This window comes from Heterodontus francisci, chromosome 27, assembly GCF_036365525.1.
Source record: "Heterodontus francisci isolate sHetFra1 chromosome 27, sHetFra1.hap1, whole genome shotgun sequence".
Lineage (NCBI taxonomy): Eukaryota > Metazoa > Chordata > Chondrichthyes > Heterodontiformes > Heterodontidae > Heterodontus > Heterodontus francisci.
This window is the reverse complement of record NC_090397.1, coordinates 20,123,369-20,144,174: the sequence shown is the minus strand read 5'-3', so window position 1 is coordinate 20,144,174 and position 20,806 is coordinate 20,123,369.

The window sequence follows — 20,806 nt, the reverse complement described above, 5'->3', positions numbered from 1 at the left end:
CTTGAATAACTAACTGACTATCATGTGACAAGTCTCTCCCCATCTGTGGTTTTAAGCTGATGTTTTTCTCTGCAGCAGAGGAAAAACAACTGGACTCTGAAATGAGCAGACCCTAAGTGGGGATCCCTCTCTCTCTCTCTCCATCCATTCCATTTGAAAGCTTTCAAATGCTGTTTGTTGACTGACCACCTTTACATACTCCAGTTACAATCTGTACCCAAACTGAAGGAAATCATCCATGTCACTGTTTCCAAAGGGACTCTCTGAGCCAAACATCTACTTTTTCAAACTAAAAGCCTCAGGACCACAGAATTCAGCTAGAAGCCCATCGAATCACCAAAAGCCACAGACTGTATATCCCTTTATTCTATGGACTCCAACTCTACCAAACTACTGTTCCCCACTCTGTAACCTATTTGTGTGTATGTAAACCTCCAGTGTGTGTGTGTGTGAGAGAAAGTTGGCATTGTGGTTTATTATTTTTATTAGTTCGGTTTAGGTACAATAAAGTTAACCTCTTTCTTTGTTAACTCAAGAAAACCTGTCTGATTGGTTCTTGTTAAGATCATAGCAAGTAAGTAATGAAACACCTACTGAATTGGCCAGTACATCCACTTTAAGAAAGAATTAAACCTGTTGTGGTCAAACAAGGAGAGGGAAAAGAGGGAAGCCCTTCGACCCCTCCTGATTTGACTGTAACAATGTGCTGCTGGGGTTGATGGGGAGCTCGGGAGAGTTACGCTTCCCTAGCAATGGAAGGAGGAAAATTGCTGCTGCCATAAAGAAGGAATGGGTGGTGTCGCAATCCTTTTTTTTTCCTCGGGAAATATTGTGGTGCCTCTCTAAGGCTGTAAAAGATCAGTACTTCTTTAAGGCAGCAAGCTCCAGGGACAGTAAGCCAAAGTGCATTCTGGTTGCCTGACACCAACATACAGAGAAGGAGAACAGGACTTAAAAGGTATCCATTTTGACTTTGAAACTGGCTCACAGAGACAGACAGTTAACAGACTGTTCTTTCACATGAAGGAAATAGGAGAGCTCTCTCTCAGTCTATTTAAAACCTATTTATTATACTCTCTCAAAATTCTAAAGAGGCTTCGAGCCAGATTAATTTCTTAAAGAAATAAAAAATTATTGATCTACTGTGTTTATCGCTGAAGTGCTGAACTGAGCTGCTGAACTGAACTGCTGAATTTCTATCTCTGGAAGGATCTTCGGATTCATCGGACCTTGGAAGACTGCAATGAACTTGTGTTGAACTTGAAGGCCATTCATCGGAAGCGCAATCTGCAAAGACTTTATTGTTTTTTCTAATGATTTGAGCAACTAATTGAAAACCATACTACTGTTAGTTTGAGTATGCGAATGCGGGAGTTAGATTTTTAGATAAGAAGTTATAAGTTCTTTAAATATCGGTTTATCTTAACAGTATTTAAGATTTTAGTTTTCTTAAAAACAGTTAATGTGTTGATATCTAAAGATACCTAGTTTGTTTCGCTTCACTCGGGGGTTACTAGATTGTTGCAATTCGGCTGCTGCTTTCTTCGATTTGGAAAGCTTAAAGATATATAATGCGACCTGTGGAGCGATGGGACTGAATTGACAGTGTGTTGCTCCAACTGCAATCAGAATCATATATTTTGATTGGGGGCTTTGTCCTGAGTAGTCTTAACATTTAATATTAAATTGGGGGCTCGCCCGCGGTCGAATCATATTTTTAATTAGGCGGTTCGTGCCTGGGAGCAGAATCAGACTAATTTGGAGGGCATGGGTTTGGAATAATATTAATTTCTCACTTCTGGGATAATATACAAAATGGGGTCTTGCGTCTGGCATCATATTAATTGGAAACTCAATTGTTGCGATCTAAATCTAACATCAATTACAAAGAAATAAAAGGAACCAGGTCTCTTGTATAATAAGGTACAGTCTCTACCATAGTAATGGCAATAGTGGTTGAAGCATAGTTTTTGGGAAAACAGAGTGTTTCCCTCAGTGACTTGATAACTTTAAATAAGAACAAATTAAAAGAATTGGTGGCAAAATTGGAGCTAGAATTGAAATCAGGTGCCAAAAAAGCAGAGATAATTGATATAATAGCCCAACATCTGGAATTAGAAGAAGAAGAAGGGGAATACGAGAACAAGAAAGTAGTAGGTCAGAGAGTGATGCAGTGGTATTGGCTAAGATTCAGTTAGAAACAAAAAAACTTGAAGCTGAAAAAGAATTAAGAAAACTTGAACTTCAGAGAAAAAGTGAAAGAGAAGAGAGGGAATTTAAGTTAAAAGAGATGGAACTAAGACAAAAAGGTAGTCTTAAATCTAGGGAAAATTCAGGTCAGGAAGAATCTGAATTTAGTTCAGGACCCAGTGAAAAGCTGTTTAAATTTATTAAAGCTCTTTTTAAGTGCGAGAAAAGGGTTCATAGAAGCATTTTTCATATCATTTGTAAAAGTAGCCAAACAGATGAAATGGCCGAAGGAAAGTTGAACACTGCTTATGCAAAGCAGGTTGGTAGGCAGAGTTCATGACGTTTATGCCATGCTTCCTGAAGAGGATTCTGCAGATTATGAGATGGCAAAAAAGGCTATTATCGCTGCGTATGAGTTAGTCCCTGAAGCTTACCGTCAGAAGTTTAGGAACTTACGAAGATTGGCTGGGCAGACATATGTAGAATTTGAGAGGGTGAAGCAAATTAATCTTGACCGTTGGATACGGGCATTAAAGATGTGAGAACCTTCGAGAATTGATTCTCTTAGAAGACTTTAAAAACTCCATTCCTTCAGTAGTGAGAACTCATATAGATAACCTGAAAGTTTTGAAAGCTAGGAAAGCAGTGGAAATTACTGATGATTTTGAGCTTGTGAATAAGCCAACCTCTTTTGTCCATCAACCCCATAAACCCTAGAAGAATAGAAAGTGGGAAAGTGAAAGGAAGGCAAGTAGCTGGGGTCAAGAAGGAACAGCTGGGAATGCCCAAGGATCACCTCCTCAGGTCAGAAAGGAAGGTGCTGAGGGTAGAAATGAGGTTTGCAAGCCAAAGTGTTATCATTGCCACAAATTGGGTCATCATCATTCAGAGTGCTGGAAATTGTGAGGTAAACCCATAGGACTTGTTGGGGTATGCAAAGCTAATGCAGAGGAAAAGACTCTGACTGAGAGTATAGCAGACCAGTTTAAAGCGTTAACGACATCTGTAAAACCAGATACTAAAACTAAAAGGAAAGTAGAGGTTAAGAATAAAATACCTGAGAGTTATAACGAATTTTTATCAAAGGAAAAAGTGACTCCATATCTTGTAAGTGAGGCAGGAAAACTTATCATTATACTCAGGGATACAGGAGCAACCCAAACACTCTTGCTGGGGTAAGATATAAGGTTTCCACCAGAGAGCACCTTGAATGCTAAAGTTTTAGTTAATGGAATTGGCGGGGAGTATATACCCGTACCTTTATATAAAGTACGCCTAGACAGTGACTTAATATCTGGGATAGTAACTGCAGGAGTTGTCCACAGTTTGCCAGTAGAGGGAATTGATCTACTCCTAGGAAATAATTTGGCAGGATCAAAAGTATCAGTTTCTCCTATAATTACAGAGGAACTAAGTGAAATTAAGGAAACAGAGCAATTACAGGAACAAGATCTGGGAATATTTCCTGCGTGTGTAGTCACCCGAGCAATGGCCAAACAGGATACATTGTTGGAGGTAAAAGGGCCACCACAAACAGATAGCCAAGCATCTGAAACCTTATTTGGGGATTTAGATAATCCAAATGAGATGTTGAACAAATCTTCTATAATTACAGCACAGCAAGCTGATCCAGCGATATACCGAATGGCACAGACAGCTGAATGAGATGGCATACGGGGTTTTGAGGAGGAAATGGAGACTACCGCATAGACCTGCAGATGAAGACTGGACAATTGTTGAACAGATAGTGGTACCACCTAAATATCGCCAAGGATTATTAAGGTAGCACACGACATTCCTTTTGCAGGACATAGGGAAATTCAGAAGCCCAAATCACGCATAAGCCAACATTATTACAGGTCAGGTCTTACAAAGGATGTGAAATAATTTTGTAGAACATGCCATACCCGTCAAAAGGTGGGAAAACCATAACCTACCATAAAACCAGCACCACTACTTCCCATTCAAGTGATTGAGGAACCATTTAGCAGGGTATTAGTAGGACCCTTGTCAAAAACAAAAGCGGGACATCAATACATACTATCATGGATATGGCTACTCGATTTCCAGAGGCCATTCCTTTGAGGACAATTACTGCTAGAATAGTAGTAGAAAAGTTAACTCAATTCTTTACAAGATATGGGTTACCACCTGAAGTTCAGTCAGATCAAGGTTCTAATTTCATGCCTAGGATATTTCAAGAAGTCATGGACACTTTGGGGATTAGACAGTTGAAATCTTCAGCATATCATTCACAGTCACAGGGAGCTTTAGAGAGATTTCACCAAACTCTAAAAACGATGATTAGAACACATTGTCATGAATATCCGCATGACTGGGATAAAGAACTAGACTTTCTTTTATTTGCCACCAGGGAATCACTGAATGAGTCTACAGGCTTCAGTCCTTTTGAATTGGTTTATGGACATGAAGTAAGAGGTCCTCTAAAACTTATAAAAGACAGATTCATAGAGTCATACAGTCGTACAGCATAGAAACAGGCCCTTCGGCCCACCGCGTCCATGCCGACCAGAATGCCTATCTAAACTAATCCCACCTGCCTGCATTAATTCCATATCCCTCTATGCCTTGCTCATTCAAGTACCTGTCCAGATGCCTCTTAAATGTCGCTACTGTTCCTGCCTCCACCACTTCCTCAGGCAGCTCATTCCAGATACCCACTATTTTTTGTGTGAAAAATTTACCCCTTTGATCCCCTTTAAACCTCCTCCCTCTCACCTTAAATCTATGCCCTCTAGTTTTAGTCACCCCTACCATGGGAAACAGACTGTGGCTATCTATCCTATCTATGCCTCTCGTAATTTTATATACCTCTATCATGTCCCCTCTCAGCCTCCTTTGCTCCAGGGAAAACAGACCCAGCTTATCCAATCTCTCTTTATAACTCAAGCCCTCCAAACCAGGCAACATCCTTGTGAATCTTTTCTGCACCCTCTGTAGTGTGGTGACTAGAACTGCACACAGTACTCCAAATGCGGCCTAACCAATGTTATGTACAACTGTAACATGACGTCCCAACTCTTGTACTCAATGCCTCGGCCGATGAAGGCAAGCATGCCATACGCCTTCTTCTATGACTCTATGTCTACCTGTGTTGCCACTTTCTGGGGAATATGTACTTGCACCCCAAGGTCTCTCTGCTCAAGAATACTCCCCAGGGCCCTGCCAATCACTGTATATGTCCTGCCCTGGTTTAACTTCCCAAAATGCATCACTTCACACTTGTCTGCATTAAATTCCATTTGCCACTCCCTTGCCAACTTTCCCAGTTGATCTATATCCTGTTGTAACCTTAGACAACCTTCTTGGATCAAAGGAATGAATCTTCGATACTAGACCATGTATTTGTGTTCCAGGAAAGGCTCACGAAAAGCTTGCGGTGTAGCTCAGGAACACCTTAAAGCATCCCAAGCCAAATGAAAAAAAATGGGCAGACAAGAATGCAAAAGCCCATGATTTTCAACCAGGGGATGAAGTATTGGTGTTGTTACCATTACAAGGAGAACAATTAAAAGCACGGTTCAGTGGCCCATAATGAGTGATCCAAAGAGTAGGTAAAGTAAATTACTTGATTGACACCCCTGATCACCGGAAGAAGAACCAGTTGTGTCACATCAATATGTTCAAGCAATATTATTGCAGGGAGGAGGATAAGCCAGTACAGGTATGTCAGGTAATGGGGACTGTTCAGAAGGACAAGGATAGTGAGAATGAGGCAGAAGCAGGGCTCGGAAATTCTCAGATTGAACCTCCAACTATCAGATTAGCGAATACAGAATGGCTAGGAAAATTAAACAATAGGCTTTTACACTTAGAGGCAAAACAATGTGAAAGACCTAACCAGGCTTTTCACAATGTTAAAAAGAGTTTGTAGGGATAAGCCGGGATGTACAACCTTAGCCACACATGATGTTGGTATAGGGGGAATCATTCCTTTAAAACAACATCCTTTTCGCTTAGGTCCAGACAGACCCAAGTGGAAGCATGCTGAAGGGCAGCTTAGCTGAACCTAGTCAGGACAGCTGGAATTCGGTGGTCTTGATGCCTAAACCTGGTGGGTCAACTCAAACTTGCATAGACAATAGAAACACTACGGTACCAAAGGCAGACTCCTACCCAAATTCTCATTTAGAAGACTGTATGGACAAAGTGAGCAACACCATGCATCTTAAAGAGACAAATGTGTTGGAGGGACACTGTCAAATTCCTTTGACACCCCAAGATAAGGAAAAGTCAGCTTTTGTTACACTGGACAGGGTTTTCCAATATCAAGTGACGCCACATAGGTTAAGGGGTACTCGAGAAACTTCTCAGAGAATAGTGAACCCAGTAGTGGTCAGTGCTCCTAGCTGTGCAGTTCACCTGGCTGAGATGATGGACAATAGGGACACTTCAAGGAAAACATGAAACAACTGGGAGACAATGTTTGGAAGGTTGAAATGGACTAATTGGGACAACTTTGTAAAATTTAAAGCCAAAATGTTCTGATGGAACTTGTTGCTGTGGTCTCACCATTTTAGAAAAATTGGATATCTATATTTTGGGGGAAAAAATTGCTAGCGATTTTTCAATTTCTATTTTTTACATTGTAATGAAACACAATTTGGGAATGCCGTTTCATTTCGCTAGGGGCGGAGGTGGCACGATCCTGTTTTTTCTCTCCTCAGGAAATATTGCAGTGCACCTTTAAGGTTGTAAAAGATCGGTACCTCTTTAAGGCAGCAAGCTCCAGGGACTGTAAGCCAAAGTGCATTCTGGTTTCCCATCAACAACCATACAGAGAAGGAGAACAGGACTTCAAATGTATCCATTTTGACTTTGAAACTGGCTGGCGGAGACAGACAGCTAACAGACTGTTCTGGCACACAAAGGAAATAGGAGAGCTCTCTCTCAGTCTATTTAAACAATGGGCCAAGTGGTCTCTTTCTATGCCTTAAACTTTTTATGATTCTAAACCCTATTTACTATACCCTCTCGAAATTCTAAAGCTTCAAGCCAGAGTAATTTCTTAAAGAAATAACAAATTATTGATCTACTGTGTTTATCACAGAACTGCTGAACTGAACTGCTGAACTGAACTGCTGAATTTCTATCTCTGGAAGGATCTTCAGATTCTTCGGACCTTGGAAGACTGCAAGTGAACTTTGACTGTATTGAATTTATAGACTTTTCATCGGAAGCATAATCTGCAAAGACTTTATTGTTTTTTCTATTTTTTCAAGCAACTAATTAAAAACCAGACCAGTATATGTATGCAAATGCAGGAGTTAGATTTTTAGACAAGAAGTTATAAGGTCTTTGGATATTAGTTTATCTTAGTAGTATTTAAGATTTTTTTTTTAAATAAACAGTTAATGTGTTGATATCTAAAGATAACTGGTTTGGTTCGCTTCATTCTGGAATTACTAAATTGTTTCAATTTGGCTGTTGCTTTCTTCAATTTGGATAGCTTAAAGATATATAATGCAACCTGTGGAGCGATGGGACTGAATTGACAGTGCGTTGCTCCCACTGCAATCAGAATCATATATTTTGATTGGGGGTTTTCTCCTGAGTGGTTGTAACAGTGGAGGTGGCCAAGGAGATCAGCAGCAGCAGCGTAGTGCCATGCTCATGGATTCAGTGCAGGAAGCACTTTATTGGCCTAACCAGCTTAGGAAAGGTTAATACAGTTGCACATGCAGCTACATCCTGCTGTGCACATCACCCCATCATCTCATTCTGCCTTTTCAAGCCTACTTCATCACATTACATCACATACTCACTTACCTTGCAGGTGTACCCATCCTTCTTTTTCTATGCAATTCCTCAAATCCCCATCTATCAATCCACCACTGACACTCACCCTTATTGTTACACAATTTCACACTTCTCCCTCATTGTCACCCTTATTATATGCACTGCATCTATTGGGTGAAGTCATGCCATTACAGTCATTCATAGGAAAAAAGGGCATAGAGCACAAGGGCTGGGGAAAGAATCAGATGTGGTCCTCCACAGATTTCCCAGCTCACAGATGCAGAGGAGGTGCTGAAGATCAGTGGTGTTTTGACATCCGTGACCATTAGAGATGTGGAGCTCTAAACTACCTGGTAACATAACTAAATATCAATAACACACATGTCATACAACACTCAGTCATAGAACATAGAACAGTACAGCACAGTACAGGCCCTTCGGCCCACGATGTTGTGCCGAACCTTTAACCTACTCTAAGATCAAACTAACTACCTACCCTTCATTCTACTATCATCCATGTACCTATCCAAGAGTCGCTTAAATGTCCCTAATGTATCTGCTTCTACTACCACCGCTGGCAGCGCATTCCACGCACCCACCACTCTCTGTGTAAAGAACCTACCTCTGACATCTCCCCGAAACCTTCCTCCAATCACCTTAAAATTATGCCCTTTCCACCCTGGGAAAAAGTCTCTGGCTATCCACTCTATCTATGCCTCTCATCATCTTGTACCCCTCTATCAAGTCGCCTCTCATCCTTCTTCGCTCCAATGAGAAAAGCCCTAGCTCCCTCAATCTTACTTCGTAAGACATGCCCTCCAGTCCTGGCAGCATCCTGATAAATCTCCTCTGCACCCTCTCTAAAGCTTCCACATCCTTCCTATAATGAGGCGACCAGAACTGAACACAATATTCCAAGTGTGGTCGAACCAGGGCCTTATAGAGCTGCAGCATAACCTCGCGGCTCTTAAACTCAATCCCCCTGTTAATGAAAGCCAACACCCCATACGCCTTCTTAACAACCCTATCAACTTGGGTGGCAACTTTGAGCGATCTATGGACATGGACCCCAAGATCCCTCTCTTCCTCCACACTACCAAGAATCCTGTCTTTAAGCCTGTATTCTGCATTCAAATTCGACCTTCCAAAATGAATCACTTCACACTTTTCCAGGTTGAACTCCATCTGCCACTTCTCAGCCCAGCTCTGCATCCTGTCAATGTCCCGTTGCAACCTACAACAGCCTTCCACACTATCCACAACTCCAGCAACTTTCGTGTCATCGGCAAACTTGCTAACCCAGCCTTCCACTTCCTCATTCAAGTCATTTAAAAAAATCACAAAGAGCAGAGGTCCCAGAACAGATCCTTGTGGAACACCACTGGTCACCGAGCTCCATGCTGAATACTTTCCATCTACTACCACCCTCTGACTTCTATGGACCAGCCAATTTTGTATCCAGACAGCCAACTTTCCCTGAATCCCATGCCTCCTCACTTTCTGAATGAGCCTACCATGGGGAACCTTATCAAACACCTTGCTAAAATCCATATACACCACATCCACTGCTCTTCCTTCATCAATGTGTTTTGTCACATCTTCAAAGAATTCAATAAGGCTTGTGAGGCATGACCTGCCCCTCACAAAGCCATGCTGACTGTCTCTAATCAAACCATGCTTTTCCAAATAATCATAAATCCTGTCTCTCAGAATCCTCTCCAATAATTTGCCCACTACTGACGTAAGACTGACTGGTCTATAATTCCCAGGGTTATCCCTATTCCCTTTCTTGAACAAGGGAACAACATTTGCCACCCTCCAATCATCCGGTACTACTCCAGTGGACAGTGAGGATGCAAAGATCATCGCCAAAGGTGCAGCAATCTCTTCCCTCGCTTCCCGTAATATCCTTGGGTATATCCCGTCTGGCTCCAGGGACTTATCTGTCCTCATATCATTCAAGATTTCCAGCACATCCTCCCTCTTAACCTCAACCTGTTCAAGCATATCAGCCTGTTCCAAGCTGTCCTCACAAACGACCAAGTCCCACTCACTAGTGAATACTGAAGCATACTCATTTAGGACCTCCCCTACCTCCTCCGACTCCAGGCACAAGTTCCCTCCACTATCCCTGATCAGCCCTACCCTCACTCTGGCCATCCTCTTGTTCCTCACATAAGTGTAGAACGCCTTGGGATTTTCCTTAATCCTACCCGCCAAGACTTTTTCATGTTCCCTTTAAGTCCATTCTTCAGTTCCTTCCTGGCTACCTTGTAACCCTCTAGAGCCCTGTCTGATCCTTGCTTCCTCAACCTTAAGTAAGCTTCCTTCTTCCTCTTGACTAGCTGTTCCACATCTCTTGTCATCCAAGGTTCCTTCACCCTACCATCCCTTCCCTGCCTCATCGGGACAAACCTATCCAGCAGTCGCAGCACGTGCTCCCTAAACAACCTCCACATTTCTGTCGTGCATTTCCCTGAGAACATCTGTTCCCAATTTATGCTCCCCAGTTCCTGCCTAATAACATTGTAATTCCCCCTCCCCCAATTAAATATTTTCCCATCCCGTCTGCTCCTGTCCCTCTCCATGACTATAGTAAAGGTCAGGGAGTTGTGATCACTGTCACCGAAATGCTCTCCCACCGATAGATCTGCCACCTGGCCTGGTTCATTGCCAAGCACCAAGTCCAACCTAGTCTCCCCTCTAGTCGGCCTATCTACATATTGAGTCAGGAAACCTTCCTGGACACACCTGACAAAAACTGCTCCATCCAAACTATTTACACTAAGGAGGTTCCAATCAATATTAGGGAAGTTGAAGTCACCCATGACAACAACCCTGTTACTTCTGCACCTTTCCAAAATCTGCCTCCCAATCTGTTCCTCTGTGTCTCTGTTGCTATTGGGGGGTCTATAGAAAACTCCCAACAAAAGTGACTGCTCCTTTCCTGTTTCTGACTTCCACCCATAATGTCTCAGTAGACAAACCCTCCTCGACGACCTCCCTTTCTGCAGCTGTGATACTTTCCCTGATTAGCAATGCCACTCCCCCACCTCTTTTACCTCCCTCCCTATTCCTTTTGAAACATCTAAACCCTGGAACATCCAACATCCATTCCTGCTCCTGTGATATCCACGTCTCTGTAATGGCCACAACATCATAGCTCCAAGTACTGATCCATGCTCTAAGTTCATCACCCTTATTCCTGACACTTCTTGCATTAAAATAGACACACTTCAACCCATCATACTGGCTGCAACTTTGCCCTGTCAACTGTCTAACCTTCATGTTGACTTGATTTCAATAGTCAGTGAAATATGATCATCTTCATAATGATTACTTGCAACCACAGTCTTACCTTGCCAGGATTAATTCAGATCTTTATTTTTATCTGCGACAGAGCCTTCAAGTGTGTACAGCAGTTGGTGGAGGTCGTGGACTGCAACACCTCAGAGGAGCCAATTCCTTCTGAGGGTGTACCAGTTCAGACACTCATACTCCAGTGGGATTAGTTTGACAAATAGTTGGGGCTTCACCTGGTAACTCACGCTTCACAAGTGAGCAGGAGCAGATGGTGGTAGCAGAGACAGCAATGGAGAGTCTGCATCGGAAGGCACAGCCCACTCCAAGCGCTGCTCAGCTGGATACAGATGCTGCACCTTAGCGGGGTCATTGATGAAAAGGATAATCATTGAGTAGCAGCAGAGAATGTGCGAAGTACTGACAGGCCTTCTAATCACAATAACCATGATTTTGGAGACAATGGAGGAGTTTGCCTCAAGCCTGAGTGGTTTGATGTCACAGGGCACTACCCTATGGTTAGATTGGCCAGCTCCTTAGAACATCAAATGCTGCAATCAGATGAATCTACACACACACCTTGACCACGGTCGTGCACACTCTGGATGCCATCATGTCTGCCATCTTAAATAGGATTTCAATACCTTCGCCTTGATCTCACTGTGCCTCACTGATCTGCACCAAAGTGCTTTCGAGTACAGTGGTAGCAGTGAAATGTAATTGGGCAATGAGAGGGATGATGGCAAAAGAGAACATGGAAATGGGGTCTCCACTCAAAACACTTTCACATGTCACCCACAGCCCACCTCAGTCAGCACCTCACATGCTGCCTCATCTCCCAATGGCTGAGTCTGCCCCTGCACAGGTCCAAATGGAGATATCTTTAGAAGGGCCTTCACAGACTCCAAAACACAGAGTTCGTTGGCCCAGAGTATCTCAGCAGTTAATGCAGGGATCTGAGCACTCTGCATCTACCTCTGCTGAAGGGGCAGGGGCTGCACCATGTAGGAACAGAAAAGCCTTGTAGTTTCACTGGGGTATGCACATGGGTGCCTGAGAAAGTGTTGCGAAATTTCCATTGTTTAGTTCAATTACATAAATTTTATTCTTTTCCACCACTTCCCATCTTGCTCATTCTTTGTTGCTGGGTGGTATGTTGATGATGATGAATGGGAGGAACTGGCAAGAACTGATGGGAGGTGGGGGCGGTGAAGGGTTGGGGTATGTGCAAGGGGTGGTTGCTTGTCTACAGAACTGCTTTATGTCGGTGCAAATGGTGGGAAGGTGGTATGAGCAGTCATTGTAAGTGTCTGATATGGGTTTATTGGTGCAACCTAAGTGACCCTTGCATTAATAAGTGCATCCGAGGCTTCATGGGCAGCAATGTGAGCAGCTGATGATGCCTTGCTCTCATAACCTTTCTCTTCTTCATCGTCCTCCTCCTTGGAATCATCCAGTTGATCTGTGTTCTGTGCCTTGTTCATCCTGCAGGTCCAAAGCTCATAGCTGTGCAATGTTGTGCAGAGCGCAGCACACCACAGCCATTCAGGAGACCCTGAAAGGCACATACTGAAGGGCACCTCCAGATCTGTCTAGGTGCCTGAGGTGCCTCTTCAGCATGCTGATGGCTTGTTTGATCACACATCTGGTTGTCATATGACCCCCATTATAATGCAGTTGGACGTCATTAGTTGGGTTTCTGATGGGTGTCACCAGCCAAGTTTGAAGCTGGTATCCCTTGTCTCCTAGTAGCCACCCCTTATGTTTGCTCGCAGGTCTGAAGATGTCAGGGAGGTTGGACTGCCGCAGATCGAAAGCATCATAGCAGCTCTTTGGGAATCTTGTGCACATCTGCATAAACATCTTTTTGTGGTTGCACCCCAGCTGTACATTGATGCATTGACAAATACTCCTGGTTGTTTTGGGGGTGCCCAGATTGCTACGTGTGTGCAGTAGCTGATGCCCTGAACCTGTGGGAAGACACCCAGAGCTGTAAACCCGAGTGCCTGCTCCTTTTGACTGACATCATCACAGGCAAAGTGCCTGCCTTGGCAATTTTAACTTTCATTATAAATATTAATGGATGGAAAATCACAGGGAGTGAATATACAATATCTTGATATGTGCTTCCAACAAATGAGTTTCCCTTCTGGGAGCACAGTTTCATAAAATGGACCATTAATCTCCAAAACACAGCATGTAGACTGACCATTGATAATATGTTAAGCATCTAGTCCACACATTGTAGATGCAGACATTGTAGTTAAAGAGGAGAAGTGTTAAATATTTGATATGATAAGCATAATGAGAGAGGAAGTACCAGAGGGTCTGACATCCTTGAAAGTGGATAAATCACCAGGGCCGGATGGATTGCATCCCAGGTTGTTACAGGAAGCCAGGGAGGAAATAGTGGATGCTCTGAGGATCATCTTCAAATTCTCACTAGTCACAGGAGAGGTACCAGATGATTGGAGCTCAGCGAGCATTGTACCGTTGTTTAAAAAGAGTGCGAGGAATAGGCCAAATAATTATAGGCCGGTCAGTCTGACCTTAGTGGTGGGTAAATTGTTAGAATCAATTCTGAGGGACAAGATAAACTGTCACTGAGAAAGGCATGGATTAATCAGGGAAAGTCAGCATGGATTTGTTAGGGAAGGTCATGTCTTACTAACTTGATTGAGTTTTTTGAGAAAGTAATAAGGAGGATTGATGAGGGTAGTACAGTGGATGTGGTCTACATGGATTTTAGTAAGGTATTGGACAAGGTCTCACAGGACAGACTGGTCAGTAAAATGAAAGCCCATGGGATACAGGGGAATGTGGCAGGTTGGATCCAAAATTGGCTCAGTGACAGGAAACAAAGGGTAATAGTCAGCGGATGTTTTTGCGAATGGAAAGTGGTTTCCAGTGGCATTCCACAGGACTCAGTGCTGTTTGTGGTATATATTAATGATTTGAACTTAAATGTGGGAGGCATGTTTGGGAAATTTACTGATGACACTAAAATTGGCCATGTAGTTGATAGTGAAGAGGATAGCCGTAGACTCCAGAATGATATCAATGCTTTGGTTGAATGGGCGGAAAAGTGGCAAATAGAATTCAATCCAGAAAAGTGTGAGGAATTCTGGAATTCACTGTCAGGAATGGCAGTGAAGGCAGAAACCTTCAATTCTTTTAAAAGGTACCTGGACCTGCACCTGAAGTGCTGTAATCTGCAAAGCTATGGACCAAGTGTTGGAAGGTGAGATTAGATTGGGTGGATAGTTTTTTTCAGGCAGCATGGACACGATGGGCTGTATGGCCTCCTTCTGTGCCATAATTTTTCTATGGTTCTATTTTTCTTATGTTTAGCATCTTAGACATTGAGTAAACATTTACTTTTTAATGTGTCTTTGCAGCTGAGGAATGTTGGGTGAGTTCAAAGAACTAAGAACAGTACAGCACAGGAACAGGACATTCGGCCCTCTAAGCCTGCGCCAATCTTGATGCCTGCCTAAACTAAAACCTTCTGCACTTCCGGGACTGTATCCCTCTATTCCCATCCTATTCATGTATTTGTCAAGATGCCTCTTAAACGTCGCTATCGTACCTGCTTCCACAACCTCCCCCAGCAGCAAGTTCCAGGCATTCACCACCCTCTGTGTAAAGAACTTGCCTCGCACATCCCCTCTAAACTTTGCCCCTCGCACCTTAAACCTATGTCCCCTAGTAACTGACTCTTCCACCCTGGGAAAAAGCTTCTGACTATCCACTCTGTTCATGCCGCTCATAACTTTGTAAACCTCTATCATGTCGCCCCTCCACCTCCGTCGTTCCAGTGAAAACAATCCGAGTTTATCCAACCTCTCCTCATAGCTAATGCCCTCCAGACCAGGCAACATCCTGGTAAACCTCTTCTGTAGCCTCTCCAAAGCCTCCACATCCTTCTGGTAGTGTGGCGACCAGGATTGCACGCAATATTCTAAGTGTGGCCTAACTAAGGTTCTGTAGAGCTGCAGCATGACTTGCCAATTTTTATACTCTATGCCCCGACCGATGAAGGCAAGCATGCCGTATGCCTTCTTGACTACCTTATCCACCTGCTTTGCCACTTTCAGTGACCTGTGGACCTGTACGCCCAGATCTCTCTGCCTGTCAATACTCCTAAGGGTTCTGCCATTTACTGTATACTTCACACCTGCATTAGACCTTCCAAAAGTTCCCAATGACCAAGGTCATTGTTTATGACCTATAACAAGGCAAAATCAAACTTGTTTCTTACTTTTAAATTCCTTTTTTTGGAGTGCTAATCATGAATAAATCGTTTGCTCACACTTCCAACCGACATTATGCCAGCTTTGACTAAAACCTACTTTCTTGCTAAAATTACCAAGGACAGAAATGCCGGGCCCTATATTACTAATTTGATAAATTGTCTTAATTTAGTATATGCTTCCATTAGTTTTACTAAATGTTTACAAAGGAGAGTTTAAACACTATGCTGACACAGACTGTATTACTTAAATGATGAACTATGTTCATTTGGTGTAAGTTTCCATTCGTTTGATCAGAGAAATTCAATCAAGCATGCTTATTGTTATAAGCAAGCTGTATTTGTTTTAGAATATTATCATTTCCTCACTAATAAAATACTCCAAGGAAAAGATCATTTTAATAATAGGCAAAGATTTGTTTATGACTTTCCGAGTGAAATAATCTGAATCATTATCACAGTTATTTTATTTCATAACCTACCAACAATGGAGGATTGATGTGATTGGCTTTTACTAATATTCTTGCAAGTCTTCATAGATGAAAACACACCTTTGATTACTTTATTCAATAAATGCCATAAATACATACTTTTAAAGAACCAATGATCCAGATATACAGCATCCCCATTTCTTTTTTATTGAAGAGATTGGGCTTGATTTATTCCTCTGCAGTCACAGATATATATTCAAAGCCCCAAGCATGTACATAAGCATCTGAGGTGTGCAAAAATACAATAGTGAGCCAGCGCAATAGTAACAATAAGGGTGATTTCCCCGCTTTGCATCCCCATTATGGTCAGAAAATCAAAAATACAGGGCTGGGGGCAAGCGACCGCACGTCAAAGAGCCGCCACGATCTCAAGCATGGCAGCTCATTTAAATAGCTGGGGCAGGCTGCCGTCCCCGATCACATGGAGGGGACAGGCTGTCCGTCCCTGACAATGGCAGCAGCTTCCTGTGCACAGGCGCTGACGCAATTTTGAAAGGGCTGTCAACCCTACTGGCTTATTTAAATATTTAAAGATTAATGGAATAAATGTAAATAATTTTATTATTTTGCCCCTCTCCCATCCCCCCAATAACAATTAAATAAATTATTTGCCCTTCCCCCCAAAAAACACCTTTACAATCTGAGCTTCTCGCCCACCCCAAACTGCACAAAGTTTAAACTGCAACCATTCCACCATCTCCTACACCCATGACATTAATTTGACCACGTTCCACCACCCCACAACACACACACTAATTGGGCTGGATTTTACCATAGGCAGACAGGACTTTGCCACCGATGTAAAATTCGGTGGCGAACCCACTTCCGCCTAGCCCAGGGATCCGACCCGCATTTTACGGGTTCCTGGGATTTAATTGTCCCAAGGCGAGACTTGCACCCGCCTGAGGGAGGAGGTCCCGCCTCAGTGAGCTGCCGGCCAATCAGCGGGACGGCAGCTCTTAGTCCCAGCAGCACCACTGGGAGCAGTGGCCACTGCTTGGACTGCAGTCCAGCTGACCGAGGAGGATGCCATGGAGCCGGGACACAAGGTAGGTTGTCGATGGCTCACCGAGGGAATCGGGCGCGCCCCAGCGAGGCAAGGGTGGTTGTGGGGGCGTCTTCGGTCCCGGGGGTGGGTTGGGAGGTGGGAGTGGCCCTCAATCAGGTACCCTGTGCCCGAGTGCCATGGCACCTCCCCGGCACGCGGAAAGGCCGGCAGCTATCACTAGGCGGCCTTTCACGTTCCTAGCATGCCTGCTTGCCACGGGTAAAATACCTGTGGAGGCGGGCGAGGGCCCTTAAGTGTCCGTTAAGTGGCCACTTAAGGGCCTTGATTGGCTTCGGATGGGCGAGCCGTTTTCTCCCTCCCACCCAGCTGCCGTAAAGTTGGCCGGAGGTGAGACCGGGGTGGGAAGTCCTTTCAGAGCCTCCCACTCAATTTTACCCCGCCCCCACCTGCCTCCATTCCACCATTGTGACCCGCTGGGGTGGCGTAAAATTCAGCCCATAAAGTTACCTCCTGCCCGCTCCACATCACTGGTGCACCTTTTTCCTCCAGACGGGGATCTGAGGCATGGGAGTGCAGACCGCTGGGCCGAAGATCGCGGTGGGCCATCAAGAGGCGACATAAGTATATTTAAATTAATTAATTTAATTGCTTGGAATATTAAAATTGTGGTCTCATCGCTCAGTGGCGGGGATGCTGCCACAGTCAAGGTCTGTGGTGGGCGACATCCGGGGCCATCTTCAGACACCCCACCCCACCACGGATCCTGACGTCGAGGGGTCCTTAAAATCCAGCCCACAATAATGACTGATAACAGTTGCCTGTGTGTTCTGGCTGCAGTTGGGTGTTGCTGTGTGCAAAAAGGCTGCCATTGTTTCCCTGCAAAGAACAATCACTGCACGTCAAAAAGCAATTCAGGAAATAAAATAAATGATACCTGCAGCAGGTAAAGATCCATACTCCAATTTAATGTTTTGTTTGCCAACAGTTTGCATCAAGTGAATGGTACAGCCTTAAAATATGTCAACATCCTTACTTCTGCAAATTTGCCCTAGCTACATCCAGACATCAACACATGGGCCTAGAAATTTGGGAGCGCTGGTTGTATCCGGGTCAACCAGTCTTATCATGGAGTCTATAGGCTGAATTTTACGTCCCTCCAAAGAGCGTGAAGGTGGCAGGGAGGGGTGTAACATAGAGTGGGAGGCTCAGGGGGCCCTTCCCGACCCACTCCTGCCTCTGCCACCACTTTACACAGGGTAGCAGCAGTGAAAAATGGCCCGCACAGCCCAGGGCACTTAGCGGCCACTTAAGGGCCTCCGCCCGCCACCATGGGGATTTTACCTGTGGCAAGCGGGCATCCCAGGCCCGAGAAAAGCTGCCTGACAAAAACAGGCGGCTCTCTGATGGACTGGGGATGGGGAGGGGTGGGGGGACCCTCATGTTGGAGGGCTGTCCCCGCTGCCCCATCCACCCCCAACACCCAACACGGTCCCCTGTCCCACCAATCGACCACCCTTGCCTCGCCGGGACCCAACCGATCACCCCTGGCGAGGCAACAAAAACGTACCTTGGTTCTGGGGCTCCTCGAAATCTTCTTCTGTCGGCTGGGCTGCAGTCCCAGCAGTGGCCACCGCTCCCAGTGGTGCTGCTAAGACTAAGGGCTGCTGGCCCGTTGATTGGCCAGCAGCTCTATTAGGCGGGACTTCCTGCCTCAAGCGGGTGGAAGTCCTGCTCAGAACAATTAAAAGCCAGGGACCCGCAAAATACGGGTCGGATCCCCAAACCAGGCAGAAGCGGGTTCGCCCCCGACTTTTCAGTAGGTAGTCGGTTCCCGTCTGCCAAGGGTAAAATCCCAGCCTATGACTCCATGACTCTAGCAGCTGTTAGGTCATTTATTTGCATTTCCAAAGGACCTAATGCCTTTCTCAGGCTTGAGTAAAGGACACTTTTTTTTTGGCTTTACCCAATATGGTGAATGGCGCATTTCATATCTGCTATTTTGGGGACTTAGGTGACAATGGGGTAAGGTGCTACATGGCTGTTGTGTTGTTCCATACTAAGTTAAACAAACTCAGCCAAAAACAGATTATCTGGTCATTATCTCATTGCTGTTTGTGGGAGCTTGCTGTGCACAAATTGGCTTCCACTTTTCCTACATTACAACAGTGATCAAACTTCAATGAAAGTACTTCATTGGCTGGAAAGTGCTTCTCCATTCAGGAGTGGGGACAGGGTGGTGTCAGACATCAGATCACCACACTGATCTATGCATCTTAGTGGACAACTACAACCTGGTTACAACAAGTTTCCAAAGACATTTTTTTTTCCCTATGTGAAGTGGCGTTTGATGGGAGCCACCGAGAAATCCATAATCTAAGCTGCCCTTCCACTAATTGAATGAGTAATAGCATAAAGCAGAAGGAGAGGAAAATAAAAAGGTGCCAGTGGATTTATTTTTGAAATGTGAATGAAGTCTGCATATATTATACTTGTTTTAAAATATGTGAGTTGACAGTTTAAAATGTGATGGAGAGTCCAATGGGACTTTCTTTTGCATTTGAGTGGTAATAGATTCATTGTTAACAATGAATAGATCTGAATTGATTTCTTTTTTTACTCTTTGATGCTTTTAATCATTTTGTATTACAGCTAAATTATTTCTAGGTTACCAGAAATAATGGCGAGAGGGAAAACTGACTGAACAGGAGTCTCTTTTCATATCACTCAAGTGTCCCGCCTAATAGGTCAACCAAGAAACTCTCAGCAACTTGGTTGTTTCAGTAATGGACTGTCCTGTCCTCCCGGTAGCAAGCAACTAACAATCACGGCATACTGAAGTTCCTCCTACTCATTATAGCTAACAGCTACAGTATTAGCCATTAGAAAACAATTATTTCTAAAGCAACTGCCAGATAATTAGCCGGTAGCAAATAATTACTCACCAGCTCATTTACATGTTAAATCATTTTGAAATTGACTACAAATTAATAACTAATTAGTCACAATCATTAATGTTTTTGAAGGGTAATCTTAAACTGCATAATGAAATTTTGTGTGGAGATTAGAAGTGAGCTGGGGAAAAAGGGTGTTCAACAGTTTTGTATAACCGGTCTAGTCCACCTAGAAATGTCATTGATTCATTAAGAGTTCTCCAGCCATCAAATGTGCACCCCACACTCTTTGCCCAAGGCTAAATCTGCCCTCACTTAAAATAGCTGTCAGTGCTGACTCTTTCACTCAAGCTCAGCAAACATTAAGCATGCCCATGCCGTTTCCATTGTACTCAGGCCCAGGTTCTGATTTCACTTAGATCTGAATTCTCTGCCAGCTCCCTACTGACTTGGGTCTGTCGCACATACATTTCATTTGGATTAGATCCCTTGTTAGGTTGATCAGCTTGCACTCATGCCTAGACTTTGACCTCACTTAGGTCAACTTCCCGCAACTGCCTTTAAATATTCAGCAGCAGATTGTGACCTTGCTTTAATTTACTAGTCCCTATACAATTCTCGCTCACCTTGAGGATCAGATTCAATAGGGTAGATTTTCAACTTGTCATCCGGGTATAAACCAACATTGTGGATCAGCTTGATAGAAATTAAAACCTGTGGCTGATCTGAACCATTAGTTTTACACCTGGGCAGCAGGTTCAAAATCAACACCTTTTTTCTCCATTATTATTTACATGTTTTTTTAATATTCTTTCATGGGATGTGGGCATCACTGACAAGGCCGGCCAGACTGGCTTATCAGGCCATTTCAGAGGGCAGTTAAGAGTCAACCACATTGCTGTGGGTGTGGAGT